The sequence below is a fragment of the Leptonychotes weddellii genome, unplaced genomic scaffold, assembly GCF_054177405.1.
Source record: "Leptonychotes weddellii isolate Sample4059 unplaced genomic scaffold, ASM5417740v2 HiC_scaffold_947, whole genome shotgun sequence".
Lineage (NCBI taxonomy): Eukaryota > Metazoa > Chordata > Mammalia > Carnivora > Phocidae > Leptonychotes > Leptonychotes weddellii.
The window spans coordinates 1-10,378 of record NW_028066604.1 but is presented as its reverse complement, the minus strand read 5'-3'; the positions used below and the strand labels follow the sequence as shown (position 1 = coordinate 10,378).

General features: G+C 41.1%; 1 pseudogene; it reads left to right on the top strand.

The window, feature by feature from the left end:
• Positions 1-6,644: 6,644 nt before the first annotated feature.
• On the top strand, positions 6,645-8,814 carry LOC102731861 (MYND-type zinc finger-containing chromatin reader ZMYND8 pseudogene; annotated as a pseudogene).
• The last annotated feature ends 1,564 nt before the right edge of the window (positions 8,815-10,378 follow it).

The window sequence follows — 10,378 nt, the reverse complement described above, 5'->3', positions numbered from 1 at the left end:
TATTGTGATAACAGGTCAGAAAAGCAAGCAACAAAGTATAATTTTGCAACAGGACAAATAAAACACTTTATGAAGCTCTATGTATCAATTTGTATAAAAGAGACATATTTCAAAGTAATCCTGTCATCAATCTTCCCCTGTGAGGTTAGTCCTTTCTGTTTCGTTGTCACATGGATCATTTTGCCATTCTACTTAGTAGTCTGGGTGGAGTCTTTCCCTAGCAATAACTTTTGGGTTAACTTTCATGTTTTCTGGCTTCATGATATATTATAGACATATTGAGACAAGGGTATTGCAACATTTTTATCGGTGTTTCCTCTATGATATGTATATTTTTCTGGCAAAGCTGACAGTGAGGGCTTAGAGAAACAATCTGTTAACTCTTCTGATTAACGATGCCCCCCCCCAGGTTTTATTCACTTCTTCTTGTATTACATCAGTTATGTTGTGATGTTTGACAGGCCCATCAAACTACTCTGCCTGATTCTCCTGAGTGGGCTGCTCCTTTTCTGCAAACAAACTCTCAGATGTTGGCTTTGTTGCTAACCGAGGCTGACATTAATGCTGACATTCATGATAATCCTTGGTGATTTCTGCAAGATTTAATTTAACAATGGAGGGACGATGCCATATCCAGTGGGAAGAAAGTGGTACCTATTAGAGAACAAAGGGGACTGTTCTCACTCAGAGGGCAGACCTTAGTGTTAATACCTCCCAATAGAATAATCGGTGTTACACATTTCAGTTTATGAAGGGGTAAGTAATCTGTTTCATCATATCACATTTCCATATTGGAATCTGATTTAAGATTACAGCTTGTTGGCTTCATAGCAACGTTTTGGAACTCAGATGTGGCTGCAAAGATTCTCTCAAAACTGGAGGGAATGTTTTGGCCTCTCGGGTGGCTGAGTGTGATGTCAGGAATCTTAACAGCAAAGAGCATTCCAAGGAGAGCATTTGCCCTTTTGTATCTAAACTGAGAGCTAAAGTGGAAGCCGAAGCACTAACATCCAGAGATGGAGGAGTCAGGGGGCCACTTCTGCCCCCCATTGCTGCTGCTGATGGATGCCATCACTGCTGTTCTACAATCATTGAAGGGCAATGGCATGTTACGGGGCCTTGGTAGCATTTTAGTTGTGTCACTCCTGTGACATTGAATAACTCATTTACACCTCTTGGGGCCTCAACTTCACCAAGTGTAAAACATGACCTAAAAGCCCTGCCTTCTTTTTTTTAAGTTTATGTGTGTATATATGTATGTATGTAATCTCTACCCCAAACGTGGGGTTCAAACTCATGACCCCGAGATCAAGAGCTGCATGCTCTTCTGACTGAGCCAGCCAGGCACCCCCTCCTTACCTTTTTACATGAGTATTGTGAAGAGTATTGTGAAGAATAAATGGAGTAATTATGCAAATGAATTTTAGAAGCAGTAAAGTATTATATATGTATACATATATGTATATTTTAAAGATTTTATTTATTCATTTGAGAGAGAGAGACCTGTGCATGAGTAGGGGGAGAGGCAGAGGAAGGAGAGAGAGAATCTCAAGCAAACTCCCCGCCAAGCGCGGAGCCCAACTCAGGGCTCCATCCCAGGATCCTGAGATCATGACCTGAGCCGAAATCAAGAGTTGAATGCTCAGCTAACTGGGCCACCCAGGCGCCCAGAAGCAGTATTGTAAAAATATAGTTTATTATTACCCATTCACTCATTCTTCACCTATTCAGTATTTACTGAGTAACCATCATGTGCCTCGAGTTGACCCACTTGGTTTTGTGAATAGAATGGATGGGAATGAGGGCAGCTGACTAAAGAATACTTGAGAATTTCATCCTCGATAAGCATAACTAGGTTCTAGAACTGGAGCCAAGCATAATGTGCATTTTTAATGAGTGAAGCTTATTAATATCCAGACTTTAATAAAGTCCTTGAAGGTCTCAAAGCAGGAAGCACACTCTGGAGGATATTGAGTAGTCTGGTGTCTCTGGTTCACGTGGGAGTGCATATCTCCCTTATGTTGGTCTTACTTTACATGAGAAGGGGATTTATGGGACTCCTCGTGGCTCAGTCCTTAAGCATCTGCTTTAGGCTCAGGTCATGATCCTGGGGTCCTGGGATCGAGTCCGCATCGGGCTCCCTGCTCAGCGGGAAGTCTGCTTCTCTCTCTCTCTCCCTCTGCCCCTCCACCCTGCTTGTGCTCCTTCTCTCAAATAAATAAATAAAATCTTTAAAAAGGGGGGTGTTTAACATGATAAATTTGGACAGGGATACATTTTATAAGTTCTGTGGGGGAACACAGCTCAAATAGTCTAAGATGAACCTCTCACTTATGAAGAAGGAAATATGACTTTTTCTGTTATGGAAATTTTGCACATTTTTAACTTTTAATTCTGCCATTTCTATCTATTATAGGTTACATACCATGAGAATTCTTATTAAATTGCTAGCAAAGTTAAAAATAAATTGTGGTGGGTACTTGTACTTTGCTGGTCATCAAAATGAATTTAGGAATATCAATTTGTGGGTGACTCAATTAATTGGATCAACATTCTGTATTCATAACTGAAAGGTGGACTGATTATATAAGCTCTTTCTTATCACAGAATTGCCCATTTTGTAAGATTCTAAAAAGTGAGAAATGTCATTAATTAAAAACATTTTCACACTGCTTTTAACACTGAATTAGGATAGATCCACCAGGAACCAATTTGGAATTAAGCCGGCTTTTTCTGTTACATTAATAAAGCTGTAGGACTTCATATATTTGTTTAAGCATTTACAATTTTCCCTTTGACAGTATGATATGATTCATTGCATGCAGGAAAGAGCAGAATGAGCTTATACATACTCAATTATTTTGAAAAGAAAATTTGAGATTTTTCACTAACATTTTGTTTGTTTATTTATTTATTTTTTAAGTAGACTCCACGTCCAGCGTGGAGCCCAACACGGGACTTGAACTCACGACCCTGAGATCAAGATCTGAGTTGAGATCAGGAGTCGGATGCTTAACCAACTGAGCCACTTAGGTCCCCCACTAACATATATCTTAATTCTCTTTTGTAAGATAACTAATAGCTTACACATTGCTTATAATTAAAAAAATAGGTTTATAGTTTTTGTCCTACCCTGTTCCTAGTCACATTACCCACACATCACTCTTAGTCACCAAAAGAGGGAAATGTCAGTTTCTTCCACAGTTATATCTATACCACGGGGGGATATATATATATATGTATATATGTATTTTTTACATACCCATATATGGTATATTCATATATTACCCATCCATTTTTTTCCACATTTTTCCTTTTTTACCTAAAACAAGTTGGAGATTGCTTCATATAAGTACATGATGACTTACTTCATTCTTTTCAATAGTATTTTCTTCTGTGAATGCACAGTAATTTACAGAACCAATCCCCTATTTATGAGCATTTGTCTCCAGATTGCTATTGCAAACTATGCTGCAAGAATAATTGTGCGCTTGTATGATTTCCCATGAATGCATGCAAGTATATCTTCAAAATAAATTCCTAAATGTAGAATTGCTGATTCCAAGGAAATGTGCTTTTGTGATTTTGGTAGTTTTTGTCCGATTTATATTCCCTTCAGTAATTATGAAAGTGCCTTACCCCTATGACTTAATCACAGAAACATTCACCAATTTATTCTTAACCAATATATTCCATTTTACTTCCATTTCAGAAGTGTGCATAGGTAATTGACAATGATATGAAACTTTCATTTTTTAACATATAAGTTTGAATAATTATATGTATTGAAAATGGTTTATTTATATATGGTTCATTTGTAATGCCAACACAGCTAACTGAAAAGTGAAAACAAAACTCAGTAAAACATTCTGTGAAAAATAAAGGAAGACATCCGAGAACCTGTTCTAGTAGGTAGTGTTCCTCACCAAATCGATTAGTTGAATCAGAGATCGTTTTAGTTTACCTATTAAAGTAACTCAAATATTTTTGTAGAGTATAAAACATTTACTTGATGAAATGTTACTACCTTTTACTTTTATTAAATCAGTCCTTTATTTTCTATGACTGCTTTTATTCCTACTATATGTAATAGATATTTGTATGTGAAGTAAATATATACAAAAATATTTGCCCTAAGCAATCTGAATTTGAATCCTCTATGTTGAAAAAATTTGAAAATTAGTTGTACCACTAATTAAATTGTTACATGGGACCCCTGGGTGACTCAGTCGGTTAGGTCATGATCTTGGTGTCCTGGGATTGAGCCCCGCATTGGGCTCCTTACTCAGCGGGGAGCCTGCTTCTCCCTCTGCCTGCTGCTCCCCCTGCTCGTGCTCTCTCTCTCTCTCTGACAAATAAATAAATAAAATCTTTAAATATATATATAAATAAATAAATTGTTACTTAAAGGTTTTTTTTTTTTTTAATTCCGCATCCCCCGAACACCTTTCTTATGTGGGGAGATATCTTAAAAACAAAAGAAAACCCAACAACAGTGCTTTAAACACATCGGGACATTTTTTTTTTTAAGATTTTATTTATTTATTTGACAGAGAAAAAGAGCACAAGCAGGGGGAGCAGCAGGAAGAGGGAGAAGCAGACTCCCTGCCGAGCAGGGAGCCCGATGCGGGGCTCCATCCCAGGACCTGGGATCATGACCTGAGCCGAAGGCAGTCGCTTAACCAACTGAGCCACCCAGGCGTCCCAACACTGGGACATATTTTTATCAGCTAACCTATCAGGAGGTAGCTTGTGCAATAGGATGTCTTCAGGGGATTGTGGCTGGTTCTCTCTTCCCACTCCATTATCCTTTGCTCATATTTCTAGTGTGAAGCAGGAAGAAGAGCCAAAATCTTTTCCTCCCAAAGTGTTTCCTTTTCTCCCCTTTTTCAAGACTTTACATACATCTCACTGATCACTAGATTTGCCTTTCATCTGGCCACCCTGGCTGAAAGAGAGGCAAACCAGTGACTATGTAGCTTTCCAGTCTCTTTAGTAAAGGAAGGCAAGGGAGAAGGGGTTGTAGATAGCTTTCCACAATATCTGCAGTCCTGTATTCACCTGTTAGAGCAAGTTCAAAGCACTTTGAATAAATATTTTGAGAGGGACTAGTGCCTTTGGGAAAATTGCACAGTAGCAAAATCTTTTAATGTACTGTGTGATCTGGGCCCAAGAAAGATTTTCATGTGATTTTGCTGCCCTTTTGCGGCAGAAATGTGAGAAAATTCTCTGGCTCAGATCTCAAATTCTATCAGGCTTTAGACTAAGGCAATTTGTACCATAAGTGTGTATTTTTGTTTCTTAACTATCCGAGGGTATAGATCACCCATAATGCCACTCTTCAATGAAGCAAAGATAGTTCATCTGAAATATGGAGGTCATTTAAGACTCTCCGTCCTAGACAATTAGAGTGTGTTCTGTGAAATGGATTCTTCACACTTTCAGAATATGGGTACTTGGGGAAGAAAGGCCTAAATGAATTGTCATTCATTACTTTAGAGATGAAATAAAAAATGAATTTAACCAGCAGTTTTCTGAGGCCCCACGGTTTACTTTATTCTGTTTTTTCCCAAAGAACCGTTCCTTTTTTTCCTTTCAGTTTTGCCTTCTGACTGTGTTGGGATATGATATGCTGACCTTTTGTCTCTCATTAAATTATATGATGTTACCTAACGGAAGGTCTGCATTGCTGTGTTGTGCTTCCCCTTGGATATGTCAAACCTGTGACATTAATTTATTCTTTGTCAGTCATGACTTCAAGAGCAAATGGGCCGGGCCTCCATGTCCAAGGTACACATATATACCACCCCCCACCCCTGCCACACACACTCTGACACGTGTGTGGAAATCAAAGAGAGTGAGTTATCAGAAAGCATTTGAAACAGTATTTTCAGGGTGTCTGGGTAGCTCAGTGGGTTAAGCATCCAACGCTTGATTTTTGTCTCTTCTCGCTATCTCAGGGTGGTGTGATTGAGCCCTACGTCTGGCTCTGTGCTCAGTGGGAAGTCTGCTTGGGATTCTTTCTCTTTCCCTCTGCCCCCCTCCACTCACACTTTCTCTCTCTAAAATAAATAAATCTTTTTGGGGCACCTGGGAGGCTCAGTTGGATGAGCAACTGCCTTCGGCTCAGGTCATGATCCTGGAGTCCCGGGATTGAGTCCCACATCGGGCTCCCTGCAGGGAGGCTTCTTCTCCCTCTGACCCTCCTCCCTTTCATGCTCTCTGTCTCTCATTCTCTCTCTCTCTCTCAAATAAATAAATAAAATCTTTAAAAATAAATAAATAAATCTCTCTCTTTTTTTAATTTATTTTATTAGGAGAGAGAGAGTGAACGCATGCAGGGAGGGGCAGAGGGAGAGAGAAACTTCAACAGACTCCTCGCTGAGTGCAGAGTCGGATGTGGGGCTTGAGATCATGACCTGAGCTGAAACCAAGAGTTGGATGCTTAACCCACTGAGCCACCCAGGCGCCCCAGTTAAGTAGATAATCTTGATGAGGAAGGACAGCCTGGCAGCATAACTAGCTGCCTTGCTGACATGGCTCCTGCCTGCTGGTTTATCTGTCGTGTCTTACTCTTTTTATATCCCTCCTTATGCTAACTCAGCCTTCTGAACAAAGGATGTACCTAAAACTTTCCTGGAGAAATGGTCTTGGGACTAGATACATCAATAAGGTATAAGAGCTTGGAGGTCATCTCAGCAGAAGAAGTGAAGGAGCCCAGAGTTCAGAGGGAAGGCTGCAGAGAGCCATCAGGATGTCAGACGGGATGCTGGACCTTCTTAGTGAATCCTATCAATACGAGGAGGGGCAGGAACGTTGTACCTCAGGATGGACGGAATGATTTCTACTGCTGGGTTCGTCACCAGAAAGGCCAAGTCCTTTGCTGTGAGTTTTATCACTGGGTTTATCATGTTAAGTGTCTGAGACTGACAACGGAACCAGAGGGGGGCGGATTTTGTCCTGAATGTGAGAAGATTATGGTAGCAGAATGCGTTGAGGCTCAGAGTAAAGCCATGACAATGCTCACCATCAAACAATTATCCTACCTGCTCAAATTTGCCATTCAGAAAATGAAACAACCAGGGACAGATGCCATCCAGAAGCCTGTTCCATTGGAACAGCATCCTGACTACATGAAACACATCTTCCATTCTATGGACCTTCGTACATTGGAAAAGAAGGCTAAAAAGAAAACGTATGGATGCACAGAAGCTTTCCTGGCTGATGCAAAGTGGATTTTGCACAACTGCATCATTTATAATGGAGGAAATCACAAACTGACACAGCAAAAGTACCCATCAAAATCTGTGAGTATGAGATGAATGAAATCAATTTTGTCCAGTAAGTATCTAGCTGCTTGCCAAAAACGAGATAACTGGTTTTATGAACCTTGTAGCAATCCACATCCTTTGATCCAGGCAAAACTGAAGGGGTTTCCATTCTGGCCCAGAAAAGCTCTGAGGGATAAAGATGGGTAACCTGATGCCCATTTATTTGGACAACATGACAGGGCCTGGGTTCCAATAAATAATTGCCACCTCATGTCTAAAGAAATTCCTTTTTCTGTGAAAAAGACAAAAAGCTTCTTCAACAGTGCAATGCAAAAGATGGGCCAGTGTAAGTGAAGAGCATCCACAGGAAGTTTAGGGGTCTTACTCTCCCATAGGGACATCTTACACGCCCAGTATCCAGTACCAAATGCTGCTCGACCCCAGCAACCCTGGCGCTGGCACCACCCAGGTAGACAAGCAGGAAAAGGTCAAGCTCAGCTTTGACATACTGCGTCCCCCAAGATCCTGATGGGCAAGCCCATGCTGAGCAGGGGCAGGGGCCGCAGGAACTCCTTGTCACATACGCCACGCTCTCCCAAGAGTACAAACTCTTCCGTGCACACAGGCTCTGACGTGCAGCAGGATGCCCAGAAGAAGTCCCCGTGGAGCCACTTCAGTGCCAGCGAGGAGTCCATGGACTTCCTGGACAAGAGCACAGTTTCACCAGCCTCAGCAAACATGGGAGAAGCAGGCACTTTATCCAGCGGGTCCGAAAGCTTTCTCTCCTCAAGCGTCCATGCCAATCATGACGAAAACAGACAAAATGTCCACCACTGGAAGCATCCTGAATCTTAGCCTGGAACGTTGAAGCAAGGCCGAGATGGACCCAAGGGAGCTGAGCAAGTTGGTCCAGCAACAGGTGGCACCTGTTCTCATCTTGCCCAACTGGCAGATTCGCACCAGGTTCCAGCTAAATCTTGACAAAATGACAGAGAGTTGCAAAGCACAACTAGGCATAAATGAAATCTCAGATGATGTTTACACGGCTGCAGAGCACAGCAATTCAGAAGATTCCGAAAAGTCAGACAGTAGTGATAGTGAGTATATCAGTGACAATGAGCAGAAGTCTAAGAATGAGCCAGAAGATGCAGAAGACAAAGAAGGTAGTTGGATGGATGAAGAGCCATCTGTCCAAAAAAAAAAAAAAAAGCTCAAACTGGCAAACCCAGTGGAGACTAAGGAGGAACTGAAAAGCGCATGGCCAACCAGCAAGAAAGCAGATCCAGGCTCCAAGAAAAGGCAAGTCCCCAGCCTGAGAAGGACTCTTCAGAAAAAGTAAAAGGCTTGCCTCCTCCCACAAAGGATAAACTGAAGGGAAAAGATGAGATAGATTCTCCAACAGTACATTTGGGCCTGGACTCTGATTCAGAGAGTGAACTTGTCCTAGGTTTAGACCATTTGGGGCAAAAGGGTCAAAAAAAATAAGAAGGAACCCAAAGAACAATCTCCCAAGCAGAGATTCTTTCTCTGTAAGAATCTGTAACATATTGACAAGAAAGAATCCGTAACATATTGACAAGAATATATAACCATGAAACAAAATGAAAATAAAGAAGTCTGCAAGAGATGAAGGTAGAATAGTAAGAGGTCTGGGAAAGTGTATGCACAGAAATACATACTGTTTCATCATTCAGAATTAGCAAAGTTGGGCTTTCATTTTGTCTGTGGGCTTCCTAGCAGTCCGAGCAAAAAAAGAAATACAGTCCCTTAAAAGGTCTCACATTTTTCCAAAAAATAAAAAATATTCCAGCTGGAAAAAAAAAAAGAATAAGATACATTATTGAGTCTTGACAGGTTCGGAGCTTGGCCAAGGATGCATAAATATGACCACTTAAATATACAATAAATGTAACTAAGTTCTGCGATGTAGGTAGAAGCAGTATCATCAGCTCTGGTGGGCTGGGCCTGGACAAAATGAGCACTGGTATCACTTATTATCATGATTAATAGACTGTGTCTTGAGATCCTGTGTATCAATTACAATGTACTGATAGTATTAAAAAAACCAAGGATCAAAGGAAGTCATTCAGACGTCTAGACAGTGAGTTACAGAAGTTAGGTTACCATTTCCCCAAGGGTGGGGGAAGTACCTAGAAGAATGTGAGTTAAAGATCATCAAAGAGAATGAATATAGTACACGAAGAAATTCATCAATTTGTCGTTAAGGAGAGGAGACTGTGATATAAAAATTATAAAAGAAGCACTATTATTGTCTAAATTAAATTCCCTCATTTTTTCTGGAGACATTATGTCTGTATCAAATCTTTGTTCTGCTCCACGGCAAATTTTAAAATAAATTCTAATGAGCATTTGCGCGTTGCTTTACCTTGTACAAGTGGCTCTCTCTTGCACTTTCTCATCATGTCTCACAATAATTCTGTGAGGTGGGTATGGGAAGTACTCTCACTCCACAGACAGGAAAGCTGAGTCTCAGGAAGGCCTAGTAGTAGTTAGTCCAAGTTAACCAGGTCTAGTGCATGGTGAACCAAATCCTCATACCACACTTCCTGCCCCATGGGGTGTGCTCTTCCCACACCACCACTCAAGTCCTCAAAAACTAGCTGGGCACAAGCACACTGTCGTGTGACAGGGTTTCGATCTAGCCTCTCTGTTTAAACTTCTTGACTCTCAAACAACCCAAAAATGAGTGATAGGGAATTTCTAGTATAACCTCAGAAACTATAGCCTTGAAGGAGGTCCCCTGGAATAGCGTTAAGAATCCATCGGGGAAGTCTTGTCAAGCCAGATATCTCTTCTCTCTCGTGAGGGTTTCAGGAGAGTAGCGCCCCTTCCTTCCTCCCCACCTTGTCCTCATCTTCTGCTCAGCACCAATTCTGGACGTCATCGCCATCCTGGGGAATCGAGGAGGCTGACAAATGTGTTATTCTTCCCCCAAGCTGCTCATTACTTTATCAAACTTAATTTATGTAGCAAGTCTGTCTTGTGGAATGGTTCTTAGATGTATTCCTTTCCTGATATTCTCCAGGAAAGACAAAATGTAATTCACACGGTGCAAGAGATTGTTTTCATGAAGCCGCCGCATCTTC